A 16,890-nucleotide genomic window follows, 5' to 3' on the forward strand; every position below is an offset into this window, starting at 1 on the left:
TGTAGGTAATAGCTTTTATCTACGTTACAGAAAATAGATTCAAATCCTTCTTCTGCCTAACTAGATTTAATTTGGATCAATCTTAATTTGGTATGACAGTACTGAAATGGAAAAAAAATGCATCATGTCATAACACTATGAGGTATTACCGTACTTGTAGGTTTGTGTGAGACAGGGTTTCAGAGGGTGTTTCTCTTCTCCTCACTCCCCCACTACTTTCCCAGTGTTCTTGCTGTGGAGCTAGGATCTGACTGTGGATTTTTTGCTGGGAAACTCTGCCCTTCTCCTCTCCTCAAAGACATGGGATTTTCAGACTGAGCAGAGACATTTTCTGGACTCCCCACACTGTGGGTTCAGGAGAGGCGAGCCCTGTGCTCTGACGGTGCAGCAACACTGCATTGACTACATCTGGAAAAACAAAGGGTTGAAATCAGGAGCCAGCAGGTGTGGGCAGTGCAGGGCTGAGCTGGGCCCCCAGCACAGTGCATCCAGCTAGCATGGCTGACAGTTCAGCATCACAGCACAATACAATACGTTTACTACCAGCAAACATTTCTTACTACGGTATTGGTATAGCATCCATGATTAATGTGAGCTGTTGCTTTCCCTGTGAAGCTCACTTTATAGAAGTACCCCTTCACCAGATCAGGAACTTCAACCTACCTTTCCTGTGTCCCTGATGCCCAGCCTCATTATCCAGAACCTCTCCCTTTTTATTAGAAATTCAGAGTTGAGCCTGTTTTGTGAACCCAGCTGAGGCTAACCTGTGGAGGAGGACTCATGCATCTCAGAGATGTCAAGATGTAATTGGTTCTCTGCATAAACATAGCAAAAGGTAGAAGGTCTAGCTATGCATATCGGCTGGATATTACACCTCTGGATATCTTCCTGGACATTCCCCTTACAGATGTAGGCCAGATATTTTAAAGTCAAGAGTATTTAGTAACCCTGAATGGCCACACTATAATATCTACGATCTGTGTTTTTAATGTTTGGCATTATATATAGAACACCAGCCCCTACTGACTTCACTTGTGCCTTTACTTGGTACATAAACCTGGAGTAACCATGGTGAAATAAGCAGAGTTACAGGTGGAGCTGCGAAGAACAAGCAATTGGGAGTCTCATGCAAATTCTCACAAATTATTCCATCTGATGACTTTGGAGACAAAAATAGATGTGTGAAAAATTGCCTTCAATACAAGCCGAAGCTTTGAACTCTGCAGCAATACTTGTTGCAGAGCAAAGATCTTGTTTGGATAGTGTATTTTGAGTTTTAGAACTTGTAATGTAAAGACTCTTGAAGAGGATACTTGAAAAGGAATGAATTAAAATTGGAAGGTATTAAAGCATGACTACAAATCTGAGACCTGGGACATGGCATCATAAGGTATGTCATGAAACTGAGAAAATTACTCTGGTTTTAAAAGACAGCTATTAAATGTAGAATTTGAAGATTTTCTGCAGACTATTACATGACACTGAGATGGGCTTTACCTTGGAAGAGACCCTCCTTGGACGGTGGGCTGAAGGAAGAAACCAACAGACATTTTAAGAAAGGTCTTGGTGTGGGAAATGCCACTTGTCCTGAATATTTCCAGTCACCTCTTTACATCAGTGCTTTTACACTAAAGCAAAAATGGTTTCATTAGTAGAAATGTGCTAGAACAGGGGGAGGCGGCCTCCCAGAAAAAAGAAGTGGTAAAACACTGTGTTTGGAAAAGTATTTCCATGCCAGTCTTATATAGCAAAGAGTGAGATGCAACTAAGACTCCTCCTGGTCATAGCATGGAAAGGCAAACAGAGTAAAAGCCCTGTTCATAGGTAATAGAATCTTGTTAAAGTGCAAAAATGGTGTAAACTGTCATTCAAAAATAGCATCTTCTTCCTCACCCAAATTGCTGCATGTGTGGTTTCTGCTGATTTCAGTGGCATTTTAGAAAGTTTTTGGCTTCTTTTTTTCAGAGCATACAAGCAGCATGAGCACAAAATGCTCTCTCCCAGTAATAATCCGTCATGGATGCAGGCAGGGGCATGCTCTACCACAGCCAAGGGAGGAGTTTGTCTATGATCCCTTGGTGCCACACCTGGCTGATCTTGACCACTGTTGGGTCTCCTCCTATCCGAGGTTCATGCAATAACTGTACCAAGCAAAGCCAGTTTAGTAAATCCCACTCTGTAAACTGTTCAATCTAGCTTATTCTGAATGAAGCAAATTAAGGTGCAGTTTACACAACAAGCAATTTACACAACAAGCAGAAAACACGCAGTTCAGCCACCAAGTCTGACGGGCAGTAACTTCTCATAAAGGAACAGATGAAAGAAGTGAGGGATAAGTGGCCCTTCCACTTCTCCCACTGCCACAGCTGGATTCAGATCAGAGCAGCTGCTGGCAGCCAGATCATCAACTGTCCCTTGCAAAAAGACCTGTGCTTTAAGATCCTGAGTTAGGGGCTTAAGGCTACCAATTAGGCAATTTGGAGAAATATTTTTTAATGCTATGATTATACTTGAGTCACTGAATAACAAAGCCCCCATATCTTCCTATGTCATTTTTACGCCACAAATCTCTATTTTGCTACCATCAGAAATGTTCAGAGAGCTAATGTGGTGTGACAGCAGCCCAAATGAAATTAATCTGCTAACTGAGATAGTATCTTGAGGTTGACAAGAATTTCTTCCCAGTTGGAAAACCTGTTAGCGAGAGCTTCACAGCTCAATTGGTCAGCTTTATGCCCCATTAAGCATCACTGACAGGTATCAGTGAAGGCTTATCAATCACTAGAGTCTCAGAGACTGTGAAGAGATTAGGAGTAGTACAGTTTAGTATGGAAAATAAAAATCCTTTGGGGTTTCTACATCCACCAGTCTGCTTTACTTTGTGGTGACATTTTAATAGAAGTTGAAGGAAAAAAGATAGAGATGGGGTGACAGTGCATTTCTGTGTCTTTTGTCATCTGATTCCCTCTCTAATACTGTAGGAAAATGCTAGCACAACCACCTTATCAGAGCAACTGTTCCATAATTGCAACTCACCCTGTAGTAAAGACATCATACTTTGGTATGAAACAAATGCTCTCCTTCCATTACCACAGACAGATGTGGCTGTAACCTTGCCCTGATTTCACGTGTCAGGAGATGAAGGCAGAAAATGCTGCTGTGATGCTCTAGGTGTTTCACCTGGCCATAAAGACTAAAATTAACATAAAACACTCCTATCCACTGACTGAAAATGACAATTCTTTTTCTGATGCTCTCATAGATAAGCTGTCAATGATTTTAGTTTCTGTGTCAGCAACAAGTTAAGACCATTTTATTTCCCAATGAAAAGCTTTCATGTTTAAGCACACACTAAAATATTGATTACTGTACTGTTTGCAAATTATAGTTGAGGCAGAAAACTAAAATGAAAAGAAACCAAAACCCAGATGTTTCACAAATACAAAACGAAACACTTCCTTCCACTTTTTTACTGTTTTCAGTCCTACTTTCACATTTCTCAGACATTCAGACCAAAGCCAAAAGCCAAAAGAAGTTAAAATAACAGATTCTAAATATACAGCAATGAAACACTAATCTCATGTTTAGAAAAGGTCAGAATTCTTAAAACTCCCTAAGCTATCTATCGGTTTTCTGCTTGGAAATGAGTTTAAACCTGGGACTCTCCATTTGCGTGCCTGCAATATGGACTGTTAATTTCAGAACAAGAATAGAAACATGAACTCCTAAGATGCAGCTGTCAGGTGAATGCCATTCTGTATCAGTGACAGCAGCTCCATTGGGAAAATTAAGCTGTGTTCCATGTCAGCAATCAGAATGACCATTGACCCATTACTGAGTTAGTTTACATTGCGGACTAAAGCTATCCAGGCTTTCTAGCAAGACTAACAGAGAAAACATGCTGAGTGAAAGCGAGTGAATTCTAATGCCAGTAACTGATCTGCATATTATAAGTATCTTTTCAATCACTGCTTAGGCAACATTTTCTTATCTACAAAGTGTCTGGTTTGCATACTGGCACAGCTGCATATCTTTGAATCTCAGCAACGTATCATTTTATCATTCCGAAACAAAAACAAGTAGGAGTTATTAAAAAAAATCCACCCAAACTTGCAGATATCAGGTCCAATAAAAATGCATGTAACTGAACTGGTTGAATTTTTATATAGAGAGTGAATTTCTAATACCATTCCTAGTTTCAGTTCAAATTTCATGCTTCAGAATATTTTCATCAATATCTGTGTACTCAAAATCAGAATGATTTCCAATTTAAGTCAGCTGGGAGGGAAGAAGTCTTAACAAATGTCAGATCTCTCAAGATGAAGATGAAGCATGTTTTAAAGATCAGTCTAGAAAAGCTGAATAAATGAGCACCCTGAAGTACCTACCTATTCCTATTGATTTTACTGTTACTTCTGAAGGTACCTTCTTTCCGCAAAGGGGGGAGGCTGTGTAAGCATTAATGCAAATAGCATAAGAAGGTGCAGTACCTGATGTAATTCTATTTCCATATCAAATGTGGAAGTCCATCCGTTTCAAGAACTGACACACAGTCTCACCATTTGAAACATGTTACTTCTATGCTTGATATTGCACAGTGACAGCATCTGGCCCAACGATTTTAATTATAAGGCAGAGAGATTTCTCTCCTTCACAGCACACAAGAGAATGGAAGAGAAACTGAACCAACTTGCCCTCAAGTTTTCATGACAATAATCACTTCAGAAAGTTTTGACCAGATTTTTTCAAAGCAATCTGACATGATTGTGCTTCTAACTTCAACTCCAAATGAGCTCACCTCAGGAAATTGTGAACAAGTGAACAATAGAAGTTAAAATTCATATGACTGCCTGATAAAGTAACGCATGATTGCCATGAAGAAAGCAGCCAGTCTGAGCGTTCATTTGATGTAATTTAGATATACTATAAAAGTATTTTTTAAAGGGTCCTTTTTCTCCCTAAAAATGTATAACTGAGAAAAACTTAAAAACGTAGCTTCAAGCATGACATTACATTTTGCTGCAGAGATAATACATTGCAGAGGTTCTTGAAATTTCTAAAATGCACACATAGCTTTCTGGTGTGGATTGCAGAAGTATGCTTGATATTGGAAAAGATCTACCAAACAGATATACTCTGATAAAAGGCATTTCTAAAAGATAATTAAATTTAAAATATTCTTAGGAGCTATTTCCCCATTTTTCAAGTTCTCTTTAGGCAGTAGAATGTCATTTACATCTTCATAATAAAGGCAATATAGTATTCCTATGTATAACAGTACTTTTCAGTTTTTCAGAACTAAATCTCCTGTCATGTTGAAGGAAATATTCATCATAATTGAAACACAGCCATAATCTGACCTATTTTTTCTTGCTTTAATTGATTTAGTAAAAAATAATTGGGCAGCTCCAGGGTAATTGGCTAGTTAATAGACAGGTATCTGGAAAAAGGCCTGGAATCATCAACCTTTGGTGCCTGGGCAGCTCTAGGTACATGTAGGAAGCAACAGCAGTGACACTGCATGATTACACCTGGAGAAGGCCAATCATACATATTTACATGTGGGAAACAGCAGAGCAAACTGAAGGAGTTCTGTGTGCCCCTTGGGGCCTGATGAGCGTGTCTGCAGTGCTTCACTTGGGTCTCTCTTGCAGAGTAAGGGCATAGGTACAGCACAATTTTTGCCTGTTCCTGTCAAAAAGTGTAGAAATGCAGTATTTCCACATTCTTGTAGAGGGATCAAAAAATTTTGCCTTATATAATAAAAATCCCTGTAAAGATGTACTGTTCATCTTTGCCTACTATTCCCTCAGTCCCTATTTAAAAACTGTCTGAGAAGAAAGAAAAAAAAAAAACAGGAGACTGCCTTTTACTTCAAGATAACAATAGAAATTATAGGACGCATTTGAATTTCAGTCGCTTTGGCACTAATCTGGAAAAACTTCATTGACTAATGGAATTACAGTGGATTTGTATCAGCATAATTGAGTGGAATCTAGTCTTGTGATTACAATGTAGGCTGATCTTATTTTTCCTAAGTCATAATTTAGGATTCATCCAATTACACTCTAACAGAATACCAAGTATTTTCTTCTTTCTATAAACGAGTTAATGGCAGGTAGACTTGCATACACTGCAAATCAGTAAGAGTTAGTAAAAATTTGCTACAAGAGGATTATTCAGTGTCTCTTCAGCAAATATTTGGAGCCAGTTGCTAAGTTTAATACCAAGTGAAACATGCCCAGTTACAGTCTGGGTGAAAATGTTAGGCTATACTGAACAGAATTATTATACCATCCATCGTTATGCTTACAGTTGGGTTTATAACATTTTGTATATGCTTGTTACATAGCATTTAGCTGGAAGCTTTTTTTGGTCAGTGTTGAGAATGGGCTCCATAGTGCAATAGCCACTTGACCCTCACTGCACCATACAGAAGACAAGGGCAGTGTAGGAAGAAAAGAAAGGACTGGAATTATTTCTGTATGAAAGAGTGCCAAATGTTAAAACTATAATTGTATGAACTTCACCTGTTCTATTCTAAGGACATATTAAATACCCTGACTGAATCTCTGCTGTCTCGCATGTGTAAATTATTGAGTGAACCTTTAATTATTAAAGATCAGCACCTTTATTAACCTTGCTTTATAATAAATTATTTCTTATTTACCTACTGAGTGCTTAAGACAAAATAATATATGCACATTAAGTCACACAGACACAGAAATGTAAGAACTATACAGGCACACAGAAATCTTTACTTTCACTGAAATTTGTGTTGTACAAAATATTGGTAAATTATTGTGCATGTTCAAATAATTTTATTAAAAGACTCCACATCTATCAGGGTAAGTACAAAAAAGATCTCTTTCTGCTCAGGCTTTGGACTTTCTCTGAAGACTTTTTGTTAAAATGTTAATTATATTTAACTGAAATAATCAATAAAATATTCATCATCCAGTGGGCTGTGGCCTAGGCAGCCTGTTATTCACACAAGTGAAGGAAACCTTAAGTAAGACTGCTTAAGTATGTGCAAATGCAGAAGATGAGATCCTCAGAGTTAACTATTTTGCTCAAACCCTTAAAATCAGCATTTAGATAGGATGTGGCAAGATACGAGAACAATTTCATGTGTGCTGATCTCAAATATGTGGACAAATCACATCTTGCTGAAAATGTATTTACTGAATATTTTTTTCAATGACTGAGTCAAGGAATTAGCCAGTCTGTGCTGCCCAAGAAGACTTTGAAATATAGTTGGAAAACAAAACATCCACATGAATACTCAGAATGAGAACTGTTAGTGTTTGGATAATTTTCAGTCTGTTTCTTTCAAAACAAATTTAAAATACAATGCAGAAAGTCCTCTTGTTTTCCCACCAGTTCCAGTTAGTAGCACGAATAATAGAAATAGTCTTGATTCAGCTTGTGCCATGTCAGCAGGTATATTCCAAAAAGCACAGAGGAGTGGAAGAGGCAGCATTATCTATCTGAAAATAGGAAAAATTCCATATTTTGCATACTTAAATATGCATTTTTGTACAAACATATTATAGTATACTACACCTAGAATGATACTTATATCTGTAGCCCTCTGCACCTAAACTTAGGTGCTGTACATTACAAAATGTAGGCTGAATTAATTGCACTGAACATTTGAATGTGCAACCAGTCATCTGGCAGACACCCGTCACAGAACTGGATGCACGAAATCCTAAGAAAACTACTTTAAGCCCTCCCAGAAGGAAACCCTAAACCAAGGCTATTTCACACTACCCATAGGCACTGACATCAAAGTTGTGGGAACTTGGTGTGCCCGCGTCATCCAAAGACTGTGAAGAAGTCACTTATGCGAGGAGCAGGTTTGATAGTTGATTGCAGTTCCTGCGGGCCCACACAAAGCCTTAAAAATGCAAAACTTGCACCATGTAGCAATGGAAGAAGTCTTTATTTATTCAAGACCGTCTCTTCTTCCATCCCTGCATGAAAGATGAAATGAAGAAATAAAAAAAACAAACCCAAACGCAAACAAGAAAGAAAACATTACAACACATTCAAAAAGTGTTTTGAGAGCTCTGTCAAAGTAGCTTCCATATGGCTTCCACAACAGTTGAACTTTCCTGAAGGAACTCCACCTTCCGCTTCCTCTTACAGATGTATATTGAAAGTCTTTGAAACCAGTAGGGGTGTGACCTTCCACATGTGGATGCACACACACACACCCCCCCACGTGGGTGTGCACACACACACACACACACACACACAGAGTGATCACTTTAAAGCATCATACAGATGGCAGAGGTGAAGGTAAATCATTCTACCACAGTTGGCTCTGCATTGAGGATTCTGGTCTGAAAAATACACAGGAGTAATCTGTGTCCCCCCAAATCCTTGACATACATGTTTATTAAAAAACTTCTTTCCTAACAACTAACAACATTTCTTACACACCAGTTCAATGACTCTAGTGTTTTATACATAATTAGTAAAAGAAAATAAATATAGTTTCAGATGCGCATTACCTTTTTGGCATTTACTTGGAGCACCTTAAAAAATTATTTCAGTTCTTGTTGATGATATGGTATTTCAGATGTAGCCGCTGGAGCTCATGTGTCTGTCCTACACTCTTCTCTAGTGCTCATTTCTGCAGCTCACATCACAAGTTCATCTGTTGTGAATTGAAGTGATTTAATTTTTGAAAACACTGCTCTGTATAACTGGATACCGATGATCCTGTTTAATCAGTCTCCAGATGTTACAGGCACAGTATAAATTCTAGGAGCTTTTCTAAATGTTATGATTTGATGAGGGATTTCACTCCTGAGCAGGAGCTATATCAGCAGGCTGGCTAGTAGCTTTGTTAATCTTCTATATCCTGATACAGTTCAGGAATCATCTTGGATTAAGAAAAAGCATACCAACTTTTTTTGTATGTGCAGCCTCCTCAAAACTAATCTGCTCACCTCCTTTGTTCTACTGCTTTCGTGCCTTTTTTCAGGTCCTTCCCTTGGGTACATCTAGCTTAGCCATGTAGCCTACGCATGGTCTGTGGAAGCTATTCCCAACAGCCCACAAAAACTTGTATACTTTTTTTCTTGATTTATCAGATTCACAGTAATCCCAAGTGAAACTGTATGTTAAAGATCTTTTTTGAAAATTTGAGCTACAAATGATGGTGATTTGGGTGTTGGAGATAGAGTATGGGTAAATGAATAGGAAATAACAAAACTTTTCTTATTCTAGGTTTGGTGTTTACTTATTTCTCAACATTTTACTCCTTTTTCCTCTTTCTTCCCTCCTTGCTTTTTCCTATAACCACTAAAGTCTTCTTCATCTTACTTTCCTCTAACCTGTCAAAATGCAGTCCTTCTACCTCTCCTTTCCTTACTTCTGTAAAACACTCATTTACACGTTACACATTATGTCTATTCCCCTGCTATGAGCCCTTGTCACCCAGTGCTTATACCACGACTGAACACAAAGCTACGCTTCACCTCCACAACCAAACTTTGGCTCTGCTGAAGGCTCCATGGAGACATTTCTGACCCTATATCCACCTTTCTGAGTTTCTTGGATCTGCCATTCCCCTTTACTTTGATTAAGCAAGACTCAGACCAGGACAGATGACTATCAGGTTAAAGGGGTTAGTATGGACATCTGCTTTCAGAGACCGTAGTTTCTGTTATTTACTTCATTCTTATAAACAGGACCACTGTCACATTTAGCTACAAGAGTCTCATGATGCTCAAGATCAGCAGTGGTTAGTGGGGCTGCTGTCAATCCATCAAGAATGTCAGGTATCTTGCTTGTTCTTATCCATTATTTATATATGATATTTCATGCTGTGTCAAATCTACAAAAGACTGGATAAATATATGGATGACAAAGATATGCATCAGTGTGAAAAATAAATGCTAGATAAAATATTTAAATACCTGGAGGAAAAATTCTAAAGCCTTTTTCATGATCCTGTTAAATAGTTCTGATAACAAATCAGTTCAGACTGTGAGGCATTTGCCTTCATCTGATTAGGTAACATAAATGTTTGAACTGCTGTAATGATGAATCACTAAGTGATATAGCTGTGTTCATTCAAAAATTGTAAAAGCATATGCTGCTCACTCACCTTCAGTATGTCAGTACTTCATAGCTACACTGTAACTGCAAGCCAACGTTAATAGTACTCCTGGGAGCTACAGGAAATGTTTAACAGGTAACTTTCACTACATAATATCTATGATGTGGTTTCAAAGCCCAATGTTAATGCTCTGAGAGATCCCCAAGAAACCAGGTCTGACCTGAGGCAGTTAAATGAATCAGGAATTGCAGTTGCCTATAATACGGTGAAGTAAACCGCTCATCTTGCATGGTCCTCCCGTCTGTTCTAGAAGGTGTGATCAGCTCATTTGTACAGCGATCCTCGAGTTGCCTAAAATGCCATTTCTAAGGTTCTGGTCAGCTGCAAACCAGGTTCTTGCTAGAAGTAATTTTGGTGTAAACAGTCTCTCTATAATTGCAGCTAACACATGCCCACTGCATAACAATGCCAACTTGAGCCCATGCCATTGCAAGGTACAGCTATTTTGTAAGAAGAAATGCCATAAGACAAATGAACCACTAGTGATAATTAACAAAACTTCAGTTAACTAAATTGTAATTTGGCTGTAACTTATAGTGTCCCTACTGCAAAAGGAAGTTTAATAGCCAGACCTGCAGTAAACATCACCATTCTTTACTAAACATCCTGTCTTTGCTGCAAAAGGACCTTTATAACTCCTCAGTATTCCAACAGCTTATTGAGCAACAGTTGCTTTTTTAATATAAAATAATTTATTTTTCATTTGAAGTCTTGAGTTGGAGGAATCCATACAGATAGTTTATGCAGAAAAAGATTTCTGTTTCCAACCTATTATCAGCAGACATGCACTTCCTAAATTTATCCATTAACCTGGTTATGTCATAGGAGTTGCTTTTGCTAACATACCCTGAGTATTTTCTTCTTCATTATTCCATTTCCAGTTCCACAGAACAAATCAAAGACATTGAATTAATTTCATTTGTAGTCATTCATAAAAGTATGGACACATTATGAGTCTGTTTGAGTCTACAGACTATTTTTGGCTGCATGTGTATCCAATCAGCCATTACAGAGACTAAGATAATTTTTAAAAGATTGGACAAAGTTGTTGTTGTCCTTTGGGAAGATATTTTCTACTTTGAATTTCTTCTAGATTGAGGTCAGACTGTTTGCAAATTTTTTTTATGTAGAATAAATTGAAATCAGACATAAGAAACTTTATTTCTGCCTAAATCAATTTTAGACGGGTCAAAGAGAATATTTGGCATACAGTGCATGAGTCAAGCTTCCTGCCATTCTCAAAGCAATAGAATAATTGCACTGCTATAAACGTCAGGAAAGGAAACATCAGCACAAGGATCAGCAATCACAAGAGTTTCTACCTTTTGTTTTAACTGTTTGTTTTCATTTTTTATATTCCATGCGCTTTAGTACTAACGGGTGTCTTACGAAGGTAAATTCTGAAAAATAGACTTCTGATGAACACTGCCTTCTTCCCCAGGACAGATAACTCCAAGTCATGGAGATAACATTAGAGGTGGCTTTAACAAAGATATCTAATACAGCGAAATATCTGCTGTATTAAGTGTAGCAGTCATCACTAACAGTGGTCAACAACCTTTTTTTTTGAAAAAAAGGGAAGAGACTTTCTGTACCACGCAAGGTTGAAAACAGATAAACTGGTGCGTGCTTATGGTGCTTAGAGCACTTCAAGATACCATAAATGTCTTGTCCTTTTCCTTCTCTTCTTGGAGTAGCACAAGATAGATTAGCTAAAAAGATAGTCTCACAAAAGAAGTGACCATCTGACTTTTTTTTCAAGAGCAACACTATCACTGACACACAGTCACCATTAGCAGCAAAGACTTGGACTGGTTATGCTGAAGAGCATGCTTCAGAGTCAGCCTCTGGAAAATGTGAATGGTTTCTGACCTACTGATATTCTTCATAGATTACAAGATTTGATTTTCATAATCCTGGCCAAGTGTTGTGAACACACTCTTGTGTCTTCCAGTACCCCTCACAGACAGCTGCTTTCAATCTTCATCAGCCGTTGTCAGGAACTAATTGTGGCAGCAGACTTGACAGCCGAGGCAGATCAACGGGCTTTCTATGCAAGTCTCCTGCCTCTCAGAGTTCCATCCTCATTTTCCTGCTTGAGATGATGAAGGCTTTGTCTCTTTGCAGCCTCTGACACTGCCAATGTTGAAGGACAAGCCTGTGCTATTGCCCAGAAATATCCTGCAACCTAATTCTGGTGCAATAAAGGCTACCGTATCAGTGTGATGCTCCACCTACATATATTCTCAGTGGGGTTGATTAACGTAAACAGCTTGCTGTGTTAATGTTGCTATACCACCTTTCGTGCCCAAGGTAGCCTGGATTCACTTCCAAGGCACTGCACTACGTTCTGTAGATCCAAAGACAAAATCTGAGAAAATACATGAGAGAAAGGAATTACAAGGGATGAAGGTTCATTTTGCTTCCAAATGCCATGATCAACATCATTCAACAAAACCAGGAACAAGAAATATAGTCTTCCATTGTCACACCCACCACAATTTTCAGACAGATAAATGACTGTGTAACTCAATAGAACTGCAAAGAGATGCGGTTTGGAAGGAAATATTTCAAACTGGTTGAATCAGGTTGAGGGCAAGGTATGACCTTCAGGAAAAGGTTTTTAAGTCTATAAGAAAACAAATTAAACTTTTATCATATAGGTTTTGTAGGCTTCTACAGAAAATAAAATTATAAGTTCACACTTCAAGAATTGCAATTAAGAGCTCAATTTTACTTCTAAAACTAACAACCGAATGTGACAATTGGGATTTCTCAAATGAGGAACTAAACTGTTTTTCATTTGATGTCTGTTTTTCACTCTAAGTAGAAATAAAATTGCTCTTCATATGGAATGATTTTTCAGTGAGAAATAAGTAATGGATAGAAAATGCATTTCACTTCCCAAAACTATGTGTTACAGTGAAAGATCATTCAAACTCAATTTTAAAGTGTTATAATCTGTCAAAGAGTTCAGGGCCCAATGATGTAAGTTCTTACTCATTCTAGCAATCCCATCTGCTTTCTCAAGTGAATACAGAGCAGCAGGATATGGGATTTTACCTGTAGATTGAGAGGGAGGCTTTTAATTCCAGAAAATGAGAACTGCCATAAAGGAGCTCATATTTTTTTGTTAGCATTTTACAGGCACAGTTACTATCTTTCCTTTCCTAAGGTGGTCAGGTGTGTGATTTAGTAAATATCTGGAGAGAAACTTTTTTCTTTCTGAAGATTTTGGCACTCAAAATGTAAATACTACTTGATTTCATATAGCACTTAGCATTTTTGAGGTATTCATTTTTGTACAATAATGAGTCACATTGTGGCAGGGTCATGGCTGGGTTAAAGCAGCTATTCTTCATTAAATTACAGATTACATATATTCTTGGATAATACAGGCTTCACCCTGCTTTTTTTAACATTATTTAAATCCATCTGAAGACCATTTGAAACCTGCTTTGGAATCTGTTATTTCCATCAACTCATCAGCTAAAGAACTTTCTCATATATTTCATGTAAAGATTAACTTTCCTCAGAGTTCTTTTCCTTTCCATCTTAATACTGTAAAAACTTTCATTGTGGTACTTAAACATCAATTCTTTTTTGCTTAGACTATGATGATTATACTACTAATAAATGATGGCTATTTATTAATAGAAAATTTTTGCATTTCAATACTGCCTTCAACCAAAAGATACCACTCACACATTTTAAGGCCAGTATTAGTAGTCATAGGGAGTAAGTGCAAAAAGGGGCTTTCAACAGCTAATCTGTGGGGAAAAAAAAAAAAAAAAGCCCATACGAAAAGCCCAAAACCACAGAAAGACATCAGACCATTTTATTTACAGTTCTTTGGTTTGAGTTAAAATGCTTTCACATTCTTTTAAATACATATATATGCACACTCATTATCTTCCTAGCTCCACCTGCTCTGACATATTAAAAAGTAAGAAAAGAAAGATTCTGCATGTGATCTATAGTCCAAAAAAGAATATGTGAACCCTTTACCCTGCACAGAACACATTCTGGTTTTGGTTTGGGGTGAGCTAATTAGTTTTGTAGTTTAATTTTAATTTCATAGGCTAAGACTCAAGTTTCTAACCACACCATTTCCTTAACTTACTTATCAAGGTTATAAGAAGACTTGAAAATACATACTGGTCATTAAAAAAAAAAAAAAATTAGTATAGGAGTTCACTGAGCTTTCCAAGATCTTGTGTAGTTCCAAATAGCGTCAAAATGGGTTTTATTTGTTTTTATGAAATTAAGACACATTTAAGATTCACTTAACATATGTTTGGTTTTAGAATTTATTCCCAGGCAGTCTGTCCCTTGTGTCAACATGGACACACACTGGGTTTATTCTAAATGCCTGTGGGTGTTCCTACTTAATTCTTTGGCCTTGAAAGCTCTGATAACTGAAAGCAGCCTGGAAAAACCCATGGGTCCTTATTGGAATTAATATTAATATTGAAAGAGGGAACAGTCTAGGAGAGGAAAATTTCTGGCAAGAAAAATCTCAGGAGAACAACAAAAATTCCCAGATGGCGTGCAAAAATTCCACCAGAATTTTCAAACCATAGCATGTCTTTCCTCATTTGCATATTCTTAGAAAGCAGTAATAATTATTATTTACAAATTCCTTTTGAACAGTATATTTAACAAACATATACAAATACCAGGATGACTTCTTTAGTAAGTTTGCAACAATTTCAGCCTATGGCCTAAATAAAGACCAAGCCACATTACTTGTACTGTGGAAAGCAACCTACTGTGGGCAATAACACCCACATTAAAAGAACACCCACCCTCATTGTCCATTGCCCATATATGATTAAGGAACTCATTCCAGTTTTCAAACATTCTTTGATTTATTGACAATTTAATCCTAAAATAAATTTTCTCATACTTTCTCCACACTACAGAGAGCTTTGCCTGCAATTATTTACTCTCTTGCAATGTGGCCACAGTTATTTCTCTTACTCTGTTGTTTCTATCTGTGATTCCTCATAATGGTTTCATGCCATTAAAAGAAATTCTGTATCCAGTAAGAATGGTGAGGAATTTGCAAATGAATGTTCTTTGATCCACAATGCCTGCAAGCAAAATGTGCCGGTCAAATGCATCATTCATAGTCTACATGACAGTATGAAAACTGAACACAGGAATAGAACAGTTTAATGGTTATAAAGGAAAATGTAACAAATGTTTCAAAACAGATTACCAACCTGTAAGTAATAGAATTAACTATTTGAAAAGACCCTTGAGTGCAGGCATTATAAGTAACTCCTGACATTAATTCCAGGTGTTAGTCTTATAACAGGATCGTGATCTGAAATAATTCCTACTTTCCTAAACTTGATACTGCTTATGTTTTACCTGTCTATTTTTTTTTTCTATTAGTGTGTTCTTATTCCCCTGATTAACTGTTAATTTACAGGTCGAATATATAAAATTAGCTGAAAACCATCTGGCCAAAACCCACACCCAGAATTCTGTTATTACTTTGATGATTCCCAATGAGCCCATAAAAACTTTTAAAATCAGTTTCTCTGTGATCTTACTGTCTAACTTATCATTCTAACCACAGAAGTTATACCTATCGATCAGGACTTAGATTCATCTCACAGCAGTAACCCATGCATATCCAGTACTCCCAAATACTCTAAGCATTAATATTGCCTTTGACCACATAGGTTTTAGTATGAATTAAACTCAATACACAATGTGTTTATGATCTCTAGAAAATAATTGTAGGAGTGATGTAGGCCTAGTTCAGTTTTGAAACAATTGCCTAATAAATTGCTGTTTCATAAAGCTATGCATAGATCCTGTTAATTATAGCAGTACTATAAAGACATATGCACTTATCACGCAGTGAGTGCTGTGTTAGTAAAAAATAACTAACTGGTCCCCTAAGAAGTGTAAGTTATGAAGCCATGGGAGAAGAAAAAGCCGACAAAACAGGACTGGTGTTGAACATACAGAGAGAGATAAGCATGAGAATTTTAAAGTGTATTGTATAACTGTGGTGGGTTGACCCTGGCTTGGATGCCATGTTCCCACCAAAGCAGCTCTATCACTCCCCTTCTCAGATGGACAGGGGAGGGAAAATACAACAAAAAGCTCATGGGGCGAGCTAAGGGCAGCGCTGATCACTCAGAAATTACTGTCACGGGCAAAACAGAATCAAATTGGGAAAATTAGTTTAATTTATTACCATTCAAATCACAGTAGGATGATGAGAAATAAAACCAAACCTTAAAAACACCTTTGCCCCATACCTCCCCTCTTCCTGGGATCAACTTCACTCCCAATTTTCTCTCTGTCCTCCCCCCAAGCAGCACAGGGGGATGGGGAATGGGGGTTCTGGTCAGTTCATCACATGTTGTCTCTGCCGCTCCTTCCTCCTCACAGGGAGGACTCCTCACATTCTTCCCCTGCTCCAGCGTGGGGTCCTTCCCACTGGAGTCAGCTCTCCATGAACTTCTCCAACGTGAGACCTTCCCATGGGCTGCATTTCTTCATGAACTGGTTCAGTGTGCGTCCCTTCCATGGGGTACGGTCCTTCAGGACCAGACTGCTTCCAGCATGGGTCTCCTGTGGTGTCACAAGTCCTGTGAGCAAACCTGCTCCAGCACGTGCTTCCCACGGGGTCACAGTGTCCTTTGGGCATTCACCTGCTCTGATGTGGGATCCTCCACAGGCTGCAGGTGGCTATCTGCTCCACCATGGACCTCCATGGGCTGAGG

Source organism: Falco peregrinus, chromosome 7 (assembly GCF_023634155.1).
Source record: "Falco peregrinus isolate bFalPer1 chromosome 7, bFalPer1.pri, whole genome shotgun sequence".
In the NCBI taxonomy this organism is placed as follows: Eukaryota; Metazoa; Chordata; class Aves; order Falconiformes; family Falconidae; genus Falco; species Falco peregrinus.